This window comes from Lissotriton helveticus, chromosome 12 (genome assembly GCF_964261635.1).
Source record: "Lissotriton helveticus chromosome 12, aLisHel1.1, whole genome shotgun sequence".
NCBI classification, from domain to species: domain Eukaryota; kingdom Metazoa; phylum Chordata; class Amphibia; order Caudata; family Salamandridae; genus Lissotriton; species Lissotriton helveticus.
In genome coordinates, this window is record NC_136073.1 from 495,582,698 (window position 1) to 495,606,518 (window position 23,821).

Genomic DNA, 23,821 nt, shown 5'->3' on the forward strand with positions numbered 1-23,821 from the left:
CACTTCTAAGACGCCACTGCGTCAAAACCTTACGCCTGCTTCAAGCTGGCGTAAGGAGTGCCGCATTGTAGTGGGAATAGGCCTCAAAATGCATTGCTAGAGTTACATCATGCTTGGGACACAACTCAAGCAATGCATGACTTTTGCCCAACAGATGCGTCAGAATTTCTGACGCATCTGTCAATCCTTGCGCCATGGTACGCCGTATTATAAATATGGTGCATCCATGGTGGCGCAAGGGTTTCTCAAGGTTGCACTGGGAAAGTGACGCATCTCTACAGATGAGTCACTTTCTTGTACATCTTACCCCTGTGTTTAGTAGAGTTCTGACAACTTTTGGACCCAGTGCTACTATACCTGCTGCACCACTCAAATTATAACCCTGTTGCCTGCAAGGTAACTGCACGTGTGGCTGCCTGTTTAGTAGTAAAATATAGCATAGCTCTTGTACATTCACTTTATTTTTAACGTGCAATGTTTATTACAACATTTAGAATTTGATCTGAAAGACCAAATAGATTAAGTTGAAAAAAGCCATCAATATCCCTTAATGTATCCCAGTTGGATTTACCCTAAATTAAAATGCTGAAATATTGTTATGTTATGTTAAGTGGCACTTTTTGAGCGCACTAACACTCGAAGGTTTCCTGGCACTTGCTGGAGGGACGTGTAAAAGAAAAACGAGGAGAGGATTACCCAGAGAGAGTAAACAGGAAAGTTTTAAGGAGTTTCCTGAACTGGAAGAGGGAGGCACTAGATTTAATGGCCTGGGGGAGGGGATTCCAGAATTTAGGGGCGAGAGAAGCAAAACGGCGACCCCCAAATTTATTGATTTTAAATTTGGGAGTGACAAGCAGGTGATGATGAGCTGAACGGAGGGAGCGAGCGGGTCGATACAAAGTGACCAAGGATTTCAAAAAAGCAGGACAAGGGCAGTGAAGGGATTTAAATACCATGCAGCCCATCTTGAAGGCTGCCCTCTCCTCCACTGGCAGCCAATGGAGCTTGCGGAGCAAGTGCTTCGCAGATTGCCACCTAGGGATCTTAAAGATGAGGCGGGCTGCCTGATTCTGCACGACCTGAAGACGGTGCAGAAGAAATCGTGGGAGTGCATGGTAAAGGGAGTTGGAAAAATCAAGGCGCGATAGGACAAGGGACATGACGACCTGACACAGAGCCGCATGTGGGAGTAGGTGCCTGATCTTCCGGATCTTTCGAAGTTGGAACATGCACAAAGAGATCGTGGCACCCACTTGAGCTTTAAGTGACAGCTCCGCGTCAATCGTCACCCCCAGGCTCCTAACTGCCTTGAGTGGTGTAGGAGGGGCACCAAAGTCAAGGGGCCAAAACTGCGGGCCCGAATATGCAGCACTTGAGCCAGGGAGGAGCAGCTCATTCTTTCCAGGGTTAAGCTTTAACTGGTTTTGATTCATCCATTGTTGGATGTAAGTCATAACGGCGTGAAAGTTGTTAACCGCCTGTGGAGAATCAAGTGGAAAGACGAGCTGCAAGTCATCTGCATAATTGAAGACTGTGACGTCCCGATTATGGAGAGAACAAATTAAAGGGCGGAGGTAAAGATTAAATAATAAAGGGGAAAGTGAAGAGCCTTGGGGGACTCCGCAAGTGGTGGAAGATTTAGACGCGGTGAAGGGACCTAGACGTACAGCTTGTGACCTGCCTGTAAGGAATGACTCGACCCACCTAAGAGCAGAACCCTGAATGACGGCCTGTCCGTCACGGTGGAGAAGGATGTCATGATCCACCGTGTCGAACGCGGCAGACTGGTCCAGAATTACAAGGGCCTGTGGTCTCTTAGCATCTGCATTCCCTCTCAGAGTATCCATGACTGCCAAAATAACAGCTTCCGTTGAATGGGCCGGCCTAAAGCCGGCCTGATTAAGCTCAAGGAAGCAAGAACTCTCAATGAAGTTTGAAAAACACCGGGTGACATGGGCTTCGAGGAGTTTTGACAGATAAGGCAACAGGGATATTGGTCGATAGTTAGAGGGTTCAGCAGGATCCGCCCCTGGTTTTTTCAAGAGCGGCAGAAGAATTGCTTCCTTAAAGGAGCTGGGAACTGTGCCAGAAATAAGGGATGCATTCAAGAAAGGTAGTATGCATTCTGGCAGCTTAAGGAAAATGTCCCGCAGTACCGAGGGAGGACAGTGGTCATTCGGTGAACCCGATCTAACACGGGTGGCTAATTTCACTAAAGTAGGGAAATCTAGGATAGGGAGCAAAGTGAGGGATAGAGGGTTATCCAGGGAAGCGTCGAGAAATGATGACGACTGTGAGGCAGGGATAATGGAGTCTTTAATTTTAATAATCTTCTCGATAAAGAAAAGATTAAGGGCCTCACAGGTTTCCTTAGTCGGGGTTTGGGCTGGGAGAGTCCTGTCGTCAGTAGTCAACTCATTCATAATCCTAAACACCTCTCGAGATTTATTAGTAGCTGAGAGAATTCTATCAGTGATATGCTCCGATTTAGCTGAGAGAATAGCTAGTTTATATTCTCTGCGGGCTGTTACATATCTCTGTCTAAATGAGTGGGAGTAATCCCGCCTCCATGTACGTTCCAGTTGGCGAACCTCGAGTTTTAATTGCTTGAGGTTGTCAGAGAACCACCGGTTGGCATTAGGATGTCTGGTGCAGGGGAACTTGATTACTGGGGCAAATTGGTCACTGGCCCCTTTTAACCAGCCACCGATGTCCATGTCCATCCTATTAACATCATCATGGGGGGAAGTGATAGGGCAGGTAGAGGCCAGGGTTGCTAAAAATCCCTTAGAGTCGTATTTATTCCATTTGCGTGAGGAGCCGCCTGCCCTCATGGGGGCCTTAGTCTGCCCACTAAGAGTGATGGTCGTGTCAATTATGTAGTGGTCCGACCACACACATGGAAGTGTAAAAGGTTGGGAGAGGGTTAAATTGGTGGTCCAAACCTGATCTAATATGTGACCTTTTACGTGAGTGGGTGAAGAGACATGTTGACTCATGTTCAAGCTTGTCAGGGTCTCGGATAGTGCGGTGGCTTGTGCACCTGCATTGGCGTCATTGAACCAATAATTAAAATCCCCAAAAAGGGTGAAACTAGAAAATGATGGCAGAAGAGCAGTCAATTGTTCGCATAGTTTCTCAGCAAAGTCCGGCATGGGTCGAGGAGGGCGATATAAAAGGGCAAAAGAGAAAGCCCCAGCTTCCGTTCCCAGACTAATAAACAGATTCTCTACTTGTGATAATACGAGTGAGGACGAGGAAATGAGATGAAATCGTTTTGAAATGATAGCCGCCACCCCGCCACCAGGGTGGTCAGCGATACGGTCAGCATGGAGGAAGAAATAATCTGGGGGAAGGGCAGCCAAAATGTCGGGAAGAGAATCCTCCGTGAGCCAGGACTCAGTCAACAGGAGTAGGTCAGGTTTTTCTTGTGTCAGCAAGATAAAGATGTCTACCTGATGTCTCACCATTGATCGGGTGTTTAGATATAATACCCGGATGGAGGTATGGTTCTTTTAAGGGGACAATCGGAGGGGTACAAAGGTCGTAAAGAGAAGGGGATTTGCGTAGGATGCCGAGTGCAGTAAGTTTCCCCAAGGTAGCTAAAGAGGGAACATAACAAGGTAAATTAAGGTCCCACAATTGCCTAGCTGTATAAGGAATGATATGGCTAGTATCCCCTGGCCCTGAGCCCGTCCGGACGCGGACGGGCGCAGACGGGCTAAACTCTGGCGCAACTCCGGCGCGCCTACGACGCGCCCGCTGCGCTCGTCCGCTGCGCTGACACATAGTGGGCGTTTAAATAGGAGAATGACGAGGGGGGTGTGGCGAAGCTCCAACTCGCCGGCCAACCCAACCCAAGATGGCGCTAGCGGCCGCTGGGGAGCCCGTCTAAGTGAACAGCCCGCAGCAGGCAGCTTGGCCTCTAAGAAGGTAAAGTGAAGTTAGTAACCTGTTGATTTTCAGGGCAGAAGGTTAGAAACAACAATCACAATATTTAAAAAGTAAATGTCGCTACTCGTAGTCAGCAGGACAATAGTTAAGATGATTACAGCAGCGCTCCAGCTATCGCGCACTAGCCCTCTGCCACCAGGCAGCTTTGCGATCACTTGGAGGGGGGAAGGTTCACTCCTAAATAGGAGAATGACGAGGGGGGTGCGGCGAAGCTCCAACTCGCCGGCCAACCCAACCCAAGATGGCGCCCGCGGCCGCTGGGGAGCCCGTCTAAGCGAACAGCCCACAGCAGGCAGCTTGGCCTCTAAGAAGGTAAAGTGAAGTTAGTAACCTGTTGATTTTCAGAGCAGAAGGTTAGAAACAACAATCACAATATTTAAAAAGTAAATGTCGCTACTCGTAGTCAGCAGGACAATAGTTAAAATGATTACAGCAGCGCTCCAGCTATCGCGCACTAGCCCTCTGCCACCAGGCAGCTTTGCGATCACTTGGAGGGGGGAAGGTTCACTCCTAAATAGGAGAATGACGAGGGGGGTGTGGCGAAGCTCCAACTCGCCGGCCAACCCAACCCAAGATGGCGCCCGCGGCCGCTGGGGAGCCCGTTTAAGCGTACAGCCCGCAGCAGGCAGCTTGGCCTCTAAGAAGGTAAAGTGAAGTTAGTAACCTGTTGATTTTCAGGGCAGAAGGTTAGAAACAACAATCACAATATTTAAAAAGTAAATGTCGCTACTCGTAGTCAGCAGGACAATAGTTAAAATGATTACAGCAGCGCTCCAGCTATCGCGCACTAGCCCTCTGCCACCAGGCAGCTTTGCGATCACTTGGAGGGGGGAAGGTTCACTCCTAAATAGGAGAATGACCAGGGGGGTGTGGCGAAGCTCCAACTCGCCGGCCAACCCAACCCAAGATGGCGCCCGCGGCCGCTGGGGAGCCCGTCTAAGCGAACAGCCCACAGCAGGCAGCTTGGCCTCTAAGAAGGTAAAGTGAAGTTAGTAACCTGTTGATTTTCAGGGCAGAAGGTTAGAAACAACAATCACAATATTTAAAAAGTAAATGTCGCTACTCGTAGTCAGCAGGACAATAGTTAAAATGATTACAGCAGCGCTCCAGCTATCGCGCACTAGCCCTCTGCCACCAGGCAGCTTTGCGATTCTCTGTTGTCTAGTAGAGGCCACTACGATGAAACTCAGAATCTTTTCGTTTGCAAATTACATTTCAAAATGCAGAAACTGAATTGGATTATTATTTGTAAATAAAGTTATGAAAGATTATCAGTTAACAGAAAGTGGACAAATATTTTGGAAGGTGGTACACTTAGCAGCTCAACAAGCACACCTTGGTTAGGTCTTATCAGAATTTCAAGAGAAACCCTGTTAAAGCCCTGTGGCAGTAGTTCTAAAGAGAGATGTCTGTTATGCTCCAGCAGTGCCAGCGAGATTAAATCCAATAAAGCATCACAATAAATTTCTCAAACCAATTTAGAAAACATAAGAAATGTTAATAATTGAAAATACACCCCAAAAATCAAAAGCGGGAATTAGAAATAGAGATATAGGGCCCCATTAGGATTGGCGTGCGGATCCCCCCCGCCGGGCCGGAGGTAGTCGCCGCCGGCCCGGCGGGGAGGATCCGCCCGCCACCCATGCAGAAATGACCCCCCTGCCATATTACAATGGCTGGGAGGTCCACGTTGGACGGAAAGACTGCCCGCCGCGTTTCCGCCCGGTTGACATGTCGACTGGGCGGAAAAGGGTTCAATATGGTGGTGGTATCTGAAAGACACCGCCAGCCATATTAGTATGTGGCCTTGGAAATGCCTGCGGAGTGTGCTTGGGGGGCCCGTGTCAGGCCCCCAGAGTCTCGCAGGGGGTACACATGGGGGTACCTATGGTACCCTCTTGCATTTCAATGTACAACAAGGCAGGCACCGCGCGTTGCCTGTCACATTGTGCATTGAAAATCACAACATGCATTTTTGGCATTGCGGTGGGCGGTGCTTTCAGCACCGCGCGCCCCAATGTTAAAAATACGGGATGCACCCGCCAGTGCGTCGGGCACATCCTAACGGAATGTGCGGGACCGCTGCACCCTTAGCGGGCGGTCCCATTTCCCACTTTGTCCGCCCGCCATACTAATGTACCCCATAATGTTTTAGGGCAAAAAGCATATAGAAAATGCAATGCAACAATCAAAGTATCTGTTCGCAGTTGATACAGGATTGATGACAAATCGTCCATAATGGTGCTAAGGTCAGCTACACCAAGGGAGTTGCACCAGTCAAAGTTTTTATCTTAGGAATTAGTCTAGCTTTGGGAAATCAAAGTCTGCCAGATAGACAGCGGCAGAATGCGAAGACGACAAGGGTCACTCGAAGTGAGACACACCTTCATCAAGCTATCACTAAAGTGTTAATTTTGGCAACAAAAGTTCCTAATTGGACAAAGTTGGATTCTTTAGCCACTGAGTATGCTTTACTTCTAGAATTGGTTTGCAATATCGCCCCATCGAAATATTTACCTTCTGACTTATTCACTTTTTTTGGTTCCGAAACGTCACAAGTGGCACATTGCTTTACATTCTGGATACCTTTTCCATGAGGTCTCAATGCACATAGTTTTAGCACAGCATAAAGATCCAAGTAGGATGAGCCTGGTTTTCTTGGTTGCCATTGTTGCCCCTCCCTAGTGAAGCCTCGACACCTTCCATTGTTCCTCACCAAGTTGCAATAAATGGCTAAGTCCTACTTTTCTCCATCTGGTGGGAAGGTTTTTGCTGGTCAATCATACAGCTCTCAGGTCTTCAGGGCAGGACTCTAAGCTGCAGGTATGTCTCCTCCTAGAGATCCAGCAGGGCCTAGCCCACTGTGGTCAGCTTAGGCCTTTTGGAAGCCTGGAGACCTTCTGCTTTTCCAGTCCCTGTACCAATTATTTGGATGTCAATCTCTAGACCCTTGGAGAGTAAATGTAGATGCTGTATCAGCAGGAGTCAGGGATCGTTGTTCTTCTTTCTTGCAGCTTTCAATCAAAGTCTTCTTCATGCAAGATGTTTCCTTCCCAGTTCCGAAAGTATTCTGAAAGGACATTGGTGAGGTGTGGGTCTTTTTCTGTGTGCTAACCAGTGATTGTAGAATTTCCTACATCAATCCTATTTTCCCACAGTAACCAAACCTTCATTTTTCAGGACTCCCTCTCTTTTTTCATTGAAACCCTTCACAGCATCCCTAAAACAGCGTGCTCCATTCTCCACTCAAGGAGCTTTAGTCTTTCCCCTTGCCTTTCCCCTCTGCTAGGGCCAAAACTGGATTCCCTCCTGCTCGGGATAGAGCCAGAAAGAGTAGTATGGTATATGACTGAAAAGTAGCAGTTCCCACCTGCCCCCATTTGGCATATTCATGTCAAAGGAAGAACTAAGAGCTAGATGTACGACCATGTCATTTTGCGAGTCACAAATTGCGCTCAATTGTGTGTCGCAATTTGTGACTCATAAAATGACATGCACAACAGTGTCAGAGACACTGTTGGCGATTCCCAATGGGGTCGCAAATTGCACGCCTCATCAATATTTATGAGGCAATCACAATTTGCGACCCCATTGAGAATGGTTAGCCCTCCTAGGTATGGTTGCCTGCTGGGCTCAGCAGACCTTCCTTTCTGGGACTGCTTTTAAACAAAGCAGTTTTTTTTTAAAATGCAGCTCGTTTTCCTTAAAGGAAAACGGGCTGCACTTAAAAAAAAAAGAAACGTTTTGTTTCTTTTTTTAAAGCCAGGTAGTAGTCCCTGGGACCACTACCTGCCCATTTGTGAGTGCATTACCACCCTCTTGAGGAGGGTGGTAAATTGTGAGTGTTTTGCGACCGCTATTGCGGTCACAAAGCATTCTTACATAGGGTAACGAGTCGCAATTAGGAAGGAACCCCCTTGGAACCCCCCTTCCTAATTGCGGTTCACAAATCCCATTTAGCGAGTTGCAAATAAATTGCGACTCGCTAAATAGGGTTTGTACATGGCCCTGTAGGTTTTTGCATGCGCAAACAGGTCACAAACCTGTTTGGGCATTCACAAATGGGTCGTATATCTGGCCCCATACCCTTTCCTCTGCAAGTTGTTCCTGTCTCACTCTCAGATGGCTGATCTTTCCTAAAAGCATATTTATTGATAACACCCCTGCCTATGTGTTGCCAGAAACTAAGCCATTGTCTTCCAGGAGTGATGCAATAGGTGAGGCCATAAGCAGTCCATAGCGAAGGCACGAGTTATAGTTTCCTCAGTTTATTTAACAGGTGAATTTCAATGTTTGTTTTTAGTTTAAAATTGTACAGTTAAACTGACCCTGTCTCCTAACTAAATCACCTCTTTAACCTTTGCTTTTGTGAGTAAATTTTTAAGTTTTTTTTTCTTTTGGTAAAGCAAGGAATTATTACCATATCCAAGTATAACATCACTTTACCTTTTGTTTATTGAGTGAATTTCCAGGTTTTTTAAAACGTATGTAAGATTTTATTACCGTACGTAACTATCACTTCAGAATGACCCTTCATGCGGGCCCGAGTAAAAGGAGGGGTCCCAAAACACAATTGCCCAATGCAATTTCCATAGGGATTTTTGAGCAGCAGAACACCCTAAACGGCTGAAAGGATTTACAACAAATTTGGCTGATAACTAGATCTTTACACAGAAAGTGCTATTTTTGTAAATTTGTGTAACCCAGTCAGTAATTTGTGATAAATTAAGGTTAAAAATATATAGCTGTATGGTTGGTTGGGTACGTGGGAGTCCCACTGGAGTCCTGCAGACACACAACCTTAAATGATAGAGAAATCTGATTGGCTGAGGGGGCTTTTTATCCTTATTGGCCACCTTGCACCAGCATGAGTGAGACGCTCCCGTGTGGCCCACTGAAGGTAGGGATATCCTGACTTACTGGTCTTTGAGAGGGAGTGCCAGAGGAAGCCCTCCTAGAGCCAGATTAAAATACAAAAATGTATGGGTTGCCACAATCCCAAAGGATTCCCATGGGAACCAGTGCTGCCCCCTAGAATCCTGTGGGAGTCCTACTGTTAACAGCTAGGCCCCTGGCTCCTGTGAGAGTCCCACAGGATCGGAAAGGCAATTTTCAAAAAGTGGGATATGTGTCCCCTGGGGGCAGGCCAGCCCTGCAGCCAACTTCATGTGGAAGCAGTGGAAGACAGTGCACAGTAGGTGTTTGGCTGGTTGTGGGGGGCTGGGCTGAGAGCTTGCCAAACGTTAAAATACCGTTAAAGTTAGGTAAAAATGCGAGTAAATGTATCATTTTAAATGAAATGAAACAAATCACTGAAATTCACCAGTTATACTAATCTCAAGTAGTATTTATAACTTGTGCCATTAAGTAACTTGTAAATCGTCCCCCCACCAATTATAGTATTATCATCAATGACAGATATGATTAAGAATGTTACCAATACAATAATTGAACATGTCTTGAATTATATAATATATTAGAGTACAAACAGAACATGTTGAGGGTGCGAGATATAGTTAAATTAGGTTGATTGCAGAGACTTGCCAATAGCTATGGCTGTTTATGTTTGCAAAGTACATACTATTGCAGCATTTGGCTCAATGCTACAGCTCAGTCCCAGAGGAAGACATCAAACAACAAAGTTTGTAACAAAATATACCAATATTAAGGCATCCTATTTCTGCAAGTGTATGTTATATAAAGTAGACACCTTGAGGTCAAGTGCCTCTACTGCACCATGTATTCCTGCAATAGTGACTGTGAGGCCAGTTCTGCAAATACCAAAGTTTTCTTTGTACATAGAAAGCAGCTCAACAATTAGACCAGGTGTATTGTGCATATTTAAAATGCTAGGAAATTTGCTTCCTAAAGTTACAATTCTTGTTCCTTTCTCAGGATTTTATCAGACACATTGAAACGTTTGTTATGGTACAATTACAACAACTATGTGCATCAAATGCTGTTAAATGTGGCATGTACAGAGAGCCTAAAGTGTGCATTGCTGATTTTAAATATGGTTATACACGGCTATTGTTTAGAAACTGTGATGGAATAGTTGCTTCCTACTCTTGCTACACCATAAAGGATTTCAAGCTGCTCAATGGGGCTCTGAAAGAGCCTGTCAGCACAATGCCGCCTCTGTTCTTCAGTGGGGAGTAGAAAGAACAGTTTTGGACAAAGGGGGGAAGGGAAGACTCAGAAGGTGTTGGGGTGAGTTCCAGGATACCAGGAATTATAGTTAAACATTTGTTTTGGAGGGGAGTGCATTGAAGAGAGGGAGGTGTGGCTGATTGGCTGGACACCGTTTTTTTTTTAAATATGGGTGGAGAGGGTAATGTAATTGCTCCGAATAATGAGGTTGGGTGGCAAGACACTAGGCATGTCTTATTATGGGGCGCTACTGCTGAGGCTTATTTGGGAGGGTGACAAAAAGACAGTTAATCTTTTGTGATGAGAAGAGGTTTCATGGGGCAGTTCGCAGCAGGACACCCACTGTCACACAGGCAAGGTGCTGAGGCCAGTCAGACTGTCAAAAGTTTTTCTCATGTGCAATTTTGGGTGAACAATTCTTAGTGCAAATTAATAATTTTAATTATGCACATAGTTGTAACTGATGCGCTAACAATGTACTTAAGACGTGATTATTTAGTTAAGAAGTGTGATTAATAAAGCATTATAGTTATGTCACGTTTTTGTAAGAAACACCATTCTTTTAAAAATGGTTGCAGTTTCTGGAGCTTAGCTCATCTTGCTCCTGTCTTTCCACCCTCCCAAACAGTGTCTCACTGCAAGTCAGCTCTCTAAACAGTTCCCGCAGAGCACAAAATGCTACAATGCAGTAGGTGGACTGTGTTACAAAGGGTATTCTTAATGAAACTTTCCATCATGTACCTGATGTATCATTTGAAGGATTTCCTCTGGAAGTACTGATTCAGACATGCAACGGAATACAGTTGTTGGAGCTAATGTTTGAGAAATGTTTCGTATTATGTTGCATATCACCAGAGTGCATGTTGCTGAGGAAGCTAGCAGAAGATTTTTCTTACCTTACAAAATGGGTTAGTGTTAAGAAACTTTAAAATTACATGTTTGTTTTTGATTTTCCAATGCGGCCTGACCATGATCATGCCCTGTTGAATTTACAGTTCTGGTAATAGTTATACAAACTTTGTGTATAAAAGACCCTTGATTTTGAAGGATCGGGGAGGGGGCTTTCGTTTTCCTCCTGAAACTTTGTCAGATTATATTAAGACTTTCGTTTCCTCCCTTGTGATGCTCCTCATGAGTTGTGATTAAGTGTTCTACATTGGAGCCTTTATGGCAAAATCATGCATTGCGCTGTATAATCTTTTTTTTATTAAGAATTCTGTTACAAATCCTTTTAACTAAATTTCTATCTAGAACTCAGTTATTAATGGGATCAGATTCTACTTTGACTATACTCTACAAAATTACTGTTTGTTTTGATGGCGAGGTTAACAAGAGATACTAGATTTGAACTGTCTCATGTAAAAATAGTGGGGTTCAGACAATTATTGGGGCTTGGTTCCCACAAGGCGTGTTGTATACAGTTCTCACATGACTCATATTCATATATCCATGCAAACCTGTTGAAAAGTGGGACAGGTGATTTGGGTGGACGTGTGTAACATATTTAACATAAAATTGTAAATGGGTAACAGTTACTAACACAGTGGTGTTTAACTCAGTGTTCTGAGCTAAAGCAGCTCAATTTTTGCTCTTGTCTATTTTATGTCACTCAGAACACCTAGGAAAAAACACAGCCATTTTTCACTTATGCATATCTATAAATTCATATATTTTTCATTTAGATATTTTGAAAAGTCTTCACATAGGCCAAACGTTCCAGCTGAACACAATAAGGGGCCTATTATGATTGCGGAATTTCCGCATCCTCCAGGCCGGCGGAAGCCACCGCCGGCCCGGAGAATGCGGAAAAACCGCAGCGGACCCACCAAAGACCCACCGCCACATTAGGATGGCTGCTGAGTCCTGGTTTCCGTCCGCCGCTTTTCCGCCGCGGTTGGCTTACAACCGCGGCGGAAAAGCTCTAATATGGTGGCGGTGTCTCTCAGACACCGTCCGCCATATTAGGATTGCTGCCAAAATATGCTTTTCCGCGGCGGGTTTACCGCCGTTGAAAAGCATACGGATCTTCACTGCAGGGGCCTGTTGCGGGCCCCCTAGGTGAAGGGGGGTGGGGTGTGCACATGGGGGGTACCTATGGTACCCCCCTGCATTTGTATGCAGAAAGCGGCAGGCACCGCGCGGTGCCTGCCACTTTCTACATACAAATGCAATACGTGCATGTTTAACATTGCTGCGGGTGCAGCTTGAAGCTGCACCCGCCGCAATGTTAAAAATAGAGGATGTGACCGCCAGGGTGGCGGTCACATCCTAATAGCACAGGAGGGAACGCCGCAGTCCTTGCGGACGTTCCCTCATCCTCGGTGATCGCGGACGGACTCAAGTCCGTCCGTGATCATAATCGGCCCCTAAGTGTTTACTTCTGAGGGCACAAACATTTTATAATTCCTTAATACTACTCATTTTATGGAATAAATCATGTCCCAAGCACTGACATACACTGGCCTTTTTTTAGTGATAGAAAAATGTAAGAAATGGATTTCCCTGCCCAGCTCACAAGTCAAATGACCACCAAGACCAAGAAAATAAACTTCACAGGTGCAACTACATGGGACATAAATGCATGATTGCACAGCCTTGTAAAGTGCTAGAAAATGACACCACCTTTAAAAGAAAGGGTGACAATGTAATTAAATTGATATTCAATTAGGCTGTAAACTTGACAGGAGGTAAAAAACTGGGCCTACTTTTTCTCGGCACCTTGAAATCACAAACCAAGGTATTTTGAGGAAAAAGAGAACACATAAGTATATTGTTGTGGTTATAAAAACTTGATTCTACTTGGTAAGTGTGGGGGTTGATTGATGGTGTTTAACTAGTAGGTGGCTAACCAGCCCATTAGTGAATTTCTAGTTTTATTCATAAAAGACTGTATAAAAGAGGAGAATTTAGCAACAAGTGATAGATTTACAATTCAGTCTTGATTTTCTCCCGAATTGTAATGGAAGGTTGCAAGAAAATGCTAGTAAAAGAGTTTACAATGGGACAATGAAAATCTATATTACATATTATTAGACTTTTTTCAAGGATTGCTCTTTATTTCAAGAGATATTTATTCTGAAACATTTTGCCTCCTGTTTTCATATCCTTTTCACAAGTTGTACAGTCTGCTGCCATTGTATCATTTCTTGTCATTTTTCTGTGTACAAAACCAAAGGTTGCGGAAAACAAATTGTTCTTTTCCCTTTTTTTTAGTGTCCTCTGTGGTAAAAGTGTTATAAGATGTTATGTCATGTCCTGATTTGATGAATTGTATTGTTTTTAACTATGTTGAACTGATGCATTGTGTTATATCATAGGTGTTTTATTATATAAATTGTGTTTTAATAATATTCACATGCACTAAAGAAATACATTGACCTTTTTGTACTGTATGTTATAGTGGTATCGTTGTTTGTGTGTTTCAGGGATTTTAAGTGAGATCTTTTTTAAAGTTTATCTATGTGCTTTATATGAATATAGAATTCCACTATTGATAGGGTGTTCTTGTTGATTGAGTGAATGAAGGGACAATTTGTTTTCTGTACTGATAGTACTCCACTCCCTTGGTTGCTGACAAGGGCTCTCTCACTGTTTAAACACAAAATCAAAGGTTAACATAACGTTAATATTAGGCATAATACAGATATTGGTTTTCTTTTTTTTTAACTTAGGTATTCAGAACTTATAGTTAGCAGCACTAACTATAACTCGTGCCCCGCCATGCATTGCTTATGACCTCACATATGACATCGCTCATGACATGTTCTATGACATCATTGATGACATCACTTATGATATCTCAAATTATCTCATTGAGGACATCACTGGTGACATTATCTAATGAGTGTACTAGTTTGTTTTATAGTTTACATAGTGACGACTAACTACCATATTACCTTTCTATGTAATTTTGTAGAGCTTGGGTGTGCTATCGGTGTAAGCGTTAACAAAACGTGTGTGCCCCTGATACACCATAGCTGTGTAGAGGTATTGAACAGGTTATAAATGTTTGCATTGAAGTGTAACTCTGTGTGCAAGTGTTATTTGACTTGTATTCATTCTGCTTCACACAACTTTAATGTTACTCTAAATGTTTAATTTCTTTTTGAAAAAGAATACAGTTGTTTTTATTATACCTAACGGTAATGTTACTTTGACCTCTGTTTTTTCTGTGAATTTCTATTTTTTTTTAAAGTAAATTAATTTATTTTGTGAGTGCATCTGTGATAAAATGAGTTTATAATGTATGTTGTGTGCAGACAGAGGGGCTCATTAGGATGGCGGACGGACTTGCGTCCGTCCGCCACCCTAGAGTAGGAGGGACCGTCCGCATGGGCTGCGGCGGTCCCTCCGTGCAAATTAGGATGTGACCGCCACCCTGGCGGTCACATCCTGGATATTTAACATTGCGGCGGGTGCAGCTTCAAGCTGCACCCGCCGCAATGTTAAAAAAGCATACATTGCATATGTATGCAGCAAGCAGCAGGCACCACGCGGTGCCTGCCGCTTGCTGTATACATATGCAGGGGGGTACCATAGGTACCCCCCATGTGCACCCCCCATCCCCCCTTCACCCAGGGGGCCCGCAACGGGCCCCCGCAGTGAAGCACCGTATGCTTTTACACGGCGGAATATCCGCCGTGTAAAAGCATTTCTTTCTGTGCATCCTAATATGGTGGACGGTGTCTGAGAGACACCGTCACCATATTACAGCTTTTCCGCCGCGGTTGTAAGCCAACCACGGCAGAAAAGCTGCGGACGGAAACCAGGACCCACCAGCCATCCTAATGTGGCGGTGGGTCTTTGGTGGGTCCGCTGTGGTTTTTCCGCATCCTCCGGGCCGGCGGTGGATTCCGCCGGCCCAGAGGATGCGGAAAAACCGCAATCCTAATGAGCCCCATAATGTGGAAAATTTTGTAACATAACAGGAAATAGTTCACAAGTGTAAAATGTTTCTAAAATATGTGTGAGTATTAAACAGGTAAATATTCAATATCTTAATAGAGAATGCACATTTGCTCAGTTCTTGTGACTCTCATATCAAGACAGCAATGTATTTTTCAGGTGTGACGACTCTCGCAATACCCTCAAAAGACATGCAAGGGACTCTTGCGAGATAGTAAAGTTGAAAATGTAATTTAATCTATTGTATACAGTTGGTTATTATCGTTTAGCTATTAGTTAATGCTAATCTAGAATGGAATAGTGAATAAAAGTTAGTTGTATATTTAATTAACTTTTTTAAATGGTGATGCATAATCCCCTACACGGACTCCCAGGGGGCTGTACTTCCTGTTCAGGTTTTGCAAAGCACTCATGAGACCATACATTTAGAATTAGGTTAATGACAGTATTTTTGTGTAATTTTGAAAAAGTTAAACAGTCGACTGGTTGATTATGTTGGAAAAATTAATTATGTATTTGATCTTTAGAAAATATAAAGCAATTTTTTATATGGTATCGCAAGATGCCCACAAGCCTCTTTCAAGAGGTTCAGGTGAGGAAGCACACCCTAAGCAAGGATTGTGATTGGTTCATAAGGATGTCTTTATTTAGAAGAGAATGATTCCATCCTTTTTGATTCCTTTCACTATTAGATTTCGGTGAGAGAATTGTGTAGTTCCTATCAATCTATAGGATCTGCACATTGTTTTGACAACTTCAACTAAGGGCTTGGTGTCAAGACTAATTCTGGACACCCCCGCAGAATATGTTGTCCTACAGACCAGCTATCTCACAGTGCTACTATAAGCCCTCCTAACCTGCCAGGGAGCAAACAGTTTCTGGCAACCACTCAACATGACAACCCTCATGAGAGATATTTGGCTTGCTCTCCATTTCTCCTTTTCTGTTTGCCTTTCAGCACTAAGATGTCTTTATCGGATTCTGATGAACAGTAGGGGGTAACAGCTGGGGGCACCAGCTAAGCCATCTCGCCCTCCTAAGGAATCCTTAGTGTGGCAATTCTTTGAAATAAGGCCAAGTAGCAAGAAAGTTTCTGCAAGGTATGTCATCTGTAAACTTTGCAAGAAGGTGCTTATCCGGTGGAGCAGAAATAAATAATATAGCATTAATACAACAGGCATGTGGAGACAACTTAGATCTATGCATGCGCAAAGGCTTGCATTGGCAGATTTGGCTCATGCTGTGGAGCTAGACCACTCTAGAGGCACTTCCACATCATTTACTCTAGAGGGTACCGTGCCTGTGCAGGTTCTAAGTGCACGAACAGACAATAACCTGGCTTTTTTAATGAAACACTATCTTGCTGCTTATGCAAGCAGATCATTTTTTCATCTGAGACAAGCAGGTCTACCCTAGACACGCTTGTCCAAGATCATAGTGCCCCCTAGGCGGGGGTTTTTTTCAACACTTTTTTCTCATTTTTATTTTAAAATGAAAAAAAACTATTAATCATGTTCGAAAACATAAACAAATATTATAGTTGTTGAAAACTATTAACAAAAATGTCTCTTTTGCAAAACTACCCTCTACTTTCATGCTCTATCTTCATTCATTCATTGGTTTATTTTGAATCAAAAATGACCTATAAACCCACAATAAAACAAGCAGTACATTTCCATCATAAATATTCACAGCAATAAAAACAAGCAATGGTAAAATATAAAATACAATTTAAAAGCATGGACCAACTGAAAGATACTTATGATGCTAAAGATTAAGTAACAAGCTTAGTAAACAACAATTAATTTATTTTCACAGAACAATATCTAGTTGCCATCTTTTTTGATTAAAAAGTGGCAGTGCTTAGTAGAGATTCGATGATAACTTCTTACATAACTCCCTGAGTACTCCAGTGATTGTGACGCATTAAATATGGGCCTCCCGTCACTGATGCATGCCAGCATCTAAGAGCTTGTTTCTCAAATGTTTCCTTCAGAGCCGTATGAGCCATGCAGCATAAATGTATTTAGATACTGCAATAACAACTGCTTCACTGGTATCTGGGCGTAAGACTTTGAGTGTGATGGAATAGCCCCTAAAGGCCAAAATCTTGCATATTGATTTAAGCCATTTCCCCCATGGGTGGGGATATGCACTACAGAAAAATGCAAAATGATGTAGTGTCTCTTGTTCATGATTACACGAAGGACACATACCATTGTAAGCTTTGTCAACCACCCAGTTTACTGTGAAGCCTTTAACAGGGAGTACCTATATCTCCACTTCAACAATAGTTTCTTAAGATGGGACCGCAGGATGATGATGTTAAGAATTGGCTCATATGCAAGGGCAGGTTTACAGAATAAAAATGCATCAGTCAAGCTACCAGGCTTGATTCTCCTCACCTCTCGCTCTCAAAGAAAATCCCTGCAGTGCTCCTTTATCAATGAGCGTGATACTTGCTTACATTGATCTGAGTTCTCCCACAGTTTTGGTAGACCTATCTCTTGCAACTTTGACCTAATGAAAGCAAGCCATGATATCTTCTTATACCCCTTTAGAATGAGTAGCAACTTGATCAGTTGTATGCATGTTTCCCTTTTTTTCCCTTCTTAAAATCTCTTGAGGGACTCTTGCGACAGCCAGAGAAGCCCACAATCATAGGTGACTCTCGCAAGCCTCTTTCAAACTCTCATGAGAGGCTCACAAGAGCCATTGATCATCATGGCTCACAAAACCCAGGCAGGCAATCCCTTGCATGCAGTATGACAGGGCTGTACTTCCTGGTTTGCTCTCATGAGCCTCTCACGAGATCGTACTTTTATAATGGACTTTGCATTTACACTGAATATATTCTGATGTAGTATGCATAATTTAAATGTACCAGAACACTCCAACGTGTTTAGTTTAATGAAATGCAATCAAATATATAATTTTGGGGAAATATTTCACTTAGATTTATGAAAAATCCTCACATGTTTTATCTGCATGAGACTAACATTGGTACATAGCGCACATTGGTTCTCATTATTTATTTGAATTCTATTTATTATTAATATAAAAATGTTAATGACTATGTTTTTTATGATCCCGCAAGATTGTACACTTGTTTTTTTAGAGGAAGAAGTTTCATTTCTTTTGTCACAGTACTTATGCCTTACAGCCCCCATTAGTAGAGTGTAGGGAGACACTAGGGTCTCACTGAACCATGTCTATGGTCTAACATCTACAGTCTAACATCTGTGTCTACTGACTATGGAGGGAGACTGGCCTCTCCAGTGAGACCTTGAATGAAGGTAATCAGTGTGTAAAGTAAGGTGTAAAGAGACACTTAGGGTTCGATTACAATTTTGTTAGCAAACTGTTCCGAACAAATCAGTCTCGGAATTTTGTTTGACCAATTATGACGCTTCCCAACATCATTCGGTCACACTCGCATTGACTTCAAGGGGTGCCTGTGTTCCAGATGAGAACACAGGTAGTAGTGTGTTCGTAGTGACTGCCCTCTCCTATCACACCTCTTTCTCAGATGACAGGTGTACATGGTAGAGCATGTGAATGGACTGCCCTTTCCTTTCGGACCTCCGTCTCAGATGACAGGTAGTTGTCTCTTCTTTTAGACCTCTCTCTCAGATGTGGGTGTGGATGGCCAGCCCGCTCCTTTCAGACTTTTCCCACCAATGATGGGAGCTCATAGTAGGCTGTGTGGATGGACTGGCCTCTTCTTTCAGACCTCTTTCTCAAAGGATGGATGCATATAGTAGTGTGTGGCGGGGGACTGCCTTCTTCTTTCAGACCTCTATCTCAGATGACATGTGTGCGTAGTAGTGCGTAGGAAGGAACTTCCCTCTCCTGTCAGACTTCTCACAGATGATGTGAGAAACCTGGACCTGTTTGCAGTGTCCCCCCACTTTTTGCCCCTAATTTGGCTACTAGGTGCTTGTTCTCTGACTCTGATTCTGCCCCGCGCTCTGCTAACCAGACCCAGGACTGTGCTCTGATTAAAAGTACATGGTAATTAGGTATAATTACTATTGGTACTGACAACCTACCAGTAAGTCCATAGCATATGGTAGGGCACATTAGTGTAGAGGTCCAGTAGACTTAATGTGCTTAAGTGTGCACTAATGAGGTGCCTGCTGTCATTTAAAAACAACCCATGCCATGCAGGCTGCTTTTAAACTTAAATTATATGAATATTTGACTTAGGAATTAAAGGTACTTCAAAAGACTCAAACAAACTTTCTTTTACATATAAGTCACCCCTAAGGTCTCCCCTAGGGGCCCCAGGGGTAGGGTGCCTTGTAACTATAAGCAGGGACATTATAAAATATGATTTATATGTACTGCTTAGGGAAAAACGGCCAATTACATTTTTTCCCATTGTAGCACAATGGCTCCATAGGCTAACATGGGAATACTTTATTAAAGTGGAACTATTGAAATAAACGAACTAATATTACTTCAAGGTATCAAAATGATAGTTAGAACAAATCCAACGACTTGCCACTGTTAGATTTCTCATAACAATAACAGAGAAGAAATTATAGAACTGGTAAGCCAAAATCAGGTCCTTCAGCAGCCCTGCTCTGATTGGTCATCCTCTGCCAGGCTGAGCCAAGCTGTTTTAATGAGGTGTGAAGTGGCCTGACTAGAGATAAAGGATCTCCTGTGGTAGGAGAACTGAAAGCGGCAAAACAAAAGTCAGGATGGGGGCAGAGTAGCCAAACTGGTCTTCATAGAGGGAATGGCAGTTTAGGGCAGCATAGGTTCACCCCATATCCTGCATCCCCCAGCCAGACAGGAGCCACCCTGTAAGTAGATTAGCAGAGGGTTTGGAAGGGGAGTTTAAAGGAAACTTGGCTATAGCAGTGGGAAGGCTTAGCCCGACCTTAACCTCTTGGAGAAAGTTTCTGGGTCAAGAATATACTACACTTTGGAGGAAGTGGGCATATATGAGGGTGGCATCCCGTGCTCCATTGGTCAAGCATGCCCCTCTGCATGTCATCCAGGAACACTGGATAAAAATGGAAGTGCTGCCTGGCAACTCAAATCTACTGCCTGAAACAACAAGGAGAAGAAGGACTGCCCTGCTAGAACCTTGATCTGCATCAAAAATACTGCACTCTGAAGGACCGCACCTGCTAAACAATCTGGCACTACAACCCTAAGGACTTTGCCTGGCTTCAAAAGAATGAAGGGGTAGACTACCTGGAAGCTACAGGTTAACAAAACCCACCTGCATCATCCCCACCAAGAAATCCCCATCCTGGAGTGCGTTCATGGACTTTTGAGGATTTGGCCGGGTGCATTGTGGAAATTGTAGTCCCAACATCCCAAGGACCATCTAGCAGCGTCTAGCCCCTTGGACTGGTGTTTTGGTCGCTTTGAACCCACAAGAGGATCTTCAGGCAGAAGTTGAGGAAGTTGGGAGAAGTTTTGAGCAACTTTTGTATAAAGCTTCATACGCTTACCAGGTGCATTGTGGGAGTTGCAGTCCCAGACCTCAAGAGGCCAACCGGAGCATTTGAACCCTTGGCTGATGCTTTGGACCACTTTCCTGCATTAAGAAACCCTTCTGGAAGTAAGTGTAAAAGTGTTACATTCTGGGTGGCCTGAACTCTGGACTTTGTCCCAGTACAGCGCGACCTTTTTCAACCCTTAATCTTTAAACATTCATATATCTGGTTCTCTACATTGGATTTTTATTGTCATTTTGGTGTCTTTTTTATCATAAATGTATTTCTATTTTTATGAATTTGTGTTGGATTTTTATTGTGTGTTGTGTCTTACTAATTTAAGTTGTTGGTGTTTTTAAATGCTTTACACACCTGTCTCCTAAGTTAAGCCTGCCTACTCATTGCCAGCTACCCATGGTTGAGCAAGGGAATAATTTATTGATACCTTGACTGAATCTCTCATTTTGTTTTACCCTCTTACTCGTGATAGGTCACAACTTATCACTACTAATAAACCACTTTCCAACAGATGACATTTCCTTTCGGACCTCTCTCTCTGATGACAGGTGTGCATAGTAGGGTGTTTGGGCAGAGTCTGGCCTCTCTGTTGACACCTCTGTTTTGGATGATGGGTGTGCATAGCATGTTGCATCCAGGGACTGTCCTCCCCACTAACACCCTTCTCTTTGATGATGGCTGTGCTTACTAGGGGATGAGAAGAGCCTTAACTCTACTTACAACTCTGAACAAGCCAATGGGCATAAATAGTAGACTCTTATAAACACCTTCTCCAGTAAGACTCATTCCTACAGGACCAAGTGTGCATACCAGAGTGTATTTAAACACCACCAACTCCTTCCTACTTTTCACGATCCTGCGAGAGTCTCCTGAAATTGTAGAATATAAAAACAAAATTAACCTTGTAATCATCACACTACTTATCTCTTACACACTTGCTCTAAAAAAAGACTACATCATGCATTCCTAATAATACAGTGTATTGAGAACTAATCAACTTCTTTTTACTATTCTCGATCTCGTGAGAGTCCCGCAAGATCATAACATTTAAAAAAAAATATACATTTATTTTCTTCTCATTAGTTATCCCTTAGACACCTCTGCTCTAAATCTAAGGGGCCTGCATGCCTTTCTACTGCCCTTATATAGTTTATTTACTTCATTTCCACAACACCTTTTCCACACTAAAAAGTAATTCTAACATTCCAAAAGCCAGCCAATCAGAACGCTTGCTCTCGTTGAACTTGCAGGAGCCTCTTGCTCCTACAAGAGCATGAAGGCTCATGGGGAAAATGGGTCACTCGGCCAATCATCGGGCTCCATTTCTTATTTTGCGTTCTCATGAGATGCTTGCGGGACACTCAGAAGCCCAGCTGCCATAATATACAATTAATTTTTACCCTAATATCTCAGAAATTACTGAAGAGCTTTACACCAAGTCACAAAAAGCACAATTTGTGGACTAAGATCTAGCTTCCTGCTAAATTTGGTGTAATTCTGTTCAGCAGTTTTTGCTATAACCTGTCTTAAAGATTTCTATTGAAAATGCATGGGGATATTGTGTTTTGGAACCCCCCTTTTTTTTCTCAGCCCCTGCTTGATGTATCAACCTGAAACTTTCCAGAAAAGAGTTGAGCTGGGTGAACTTTTTTGGGGAAAGATTGGTGAATATTTGTTAAATTAAATGTTGCCAAAGTTATTAGCAAATCAAAAAAAACGCTGCTTCTATGGAACAGCAGACCTAACTATAACTAACTAGAGGTGGTACATGCATATATCTGTTTTTCGCTCCTTCCGCAGCTACATCAATCTTGCTGACATAAGCAGAGGCAGCACTGCGATCGGTATGAACCACCAACATTTTTTTTATATTCATGATCAACTAAAGTGCAAATGTGCAAAAAAGGGGAATATGTATACAGTACTTATGCAACAGGATTGGTGTTGGGGTATGTATTACTCTCCATTGATGTTTCTGCTTTGGATAACACTACAGGGGAGATTTCATGTAGTGTTGTTGTAGCGAAAGCTAAATCTGCTTGCGGTCCAGTCATTAACCCCCTTAGTAATGCACGTGTGTGGCCCTCTTCAAGGACTTCGGTGGTTGATGTTTAGTTTCTGCTTTAAGCTTCGTATTTTGGAAAATATTCAGTGGAAAATCATCTCTCCTGCATAATTTAAGATCTGATCAATAATATATGTGAAATTACTAGCCTTTAAAAGTTCTTATCAGCTACGTTCAAATCAAGTAACAGCTGCACTTGGACTAGTCTTCCATTTTACACTGTTCTCTTGCAGCCCAGCAATCAGTTAATCACAATTGTTGGAAGTTGCAATTGAAAGACTATGCACTGAATTATAGATCACACATTCAGTTAATAGACTGCGTGCTGGGACTTTTGTTTAAATGGATGGGTGCATTCTTCCAAAATTGCTTTCTCTGCATATACAACATGTCTTCATGTGGGTCAGAGGCAGGGTTCCTCAACACACTACTCACCGGGTAATATGCACCTGCAGAGAGGATATCTGTGCAATAGAGAGCCAACACCTCTTCAGGGCCAAAACCATTGGCGTAGAAAGGAGTGAACAGCAGTCCACTTTATTTTGAAAATCCTTTCAATTCCCACCTGACATTCATCTAAAAAGAATCAAGCTGATTATTCATTCTGTGGGAGATACATCGTGCCAACAGTTGTTATGCTAGCTTCCTAAAAGACATGGCGTCAATAAAAAATTATTTTTCTAACGGAAGCCGTAGGCAGGTATTGATGTTCCTTTTGCTGCTGCAGACATTAAACTAGTTGTTGTATTTTTACAATACATGAGAGCCCACAGTCCCTTTATAAACGCCTGTCTCCAATGTTGTTTTTTTTTTTTCACAGGCGAGGTGTGACGTGTGTACTTGCCTGTGATAAAGAAATGATGTATTTACTCAATTCTAATAAGTTATTCCAGCTGGCTGCTAGTGTGACAAAGCCTGCTGTCAGAGCCAGTAGCCAGGGTGAAAGGCAAGCCACAGAGCATAATTACAGCTGAAGTTTAATCAAGGAAAATGGAAACTGGATTTTCCTTCTTCTGATATATTTCTCTAGGAAGAAATTTTGATCACCAGAAAAGAAATAATGTTGGCAACACATGTCTATTTCATTTCATTCTACATATCATTGCAGGAAAGATATAACCTCTTCATGTTTATGCACAATCTGAACCTAGGCATTTTTTACCCTGACTTCTCTTAAACAGATTCTAATAGTGTTTTGTAAAAAGGACTAGCATTTAGTCTTCTTGTTAGCAGTGACCATGGTAGAACAAGACCTCAACAATTTAAGCGA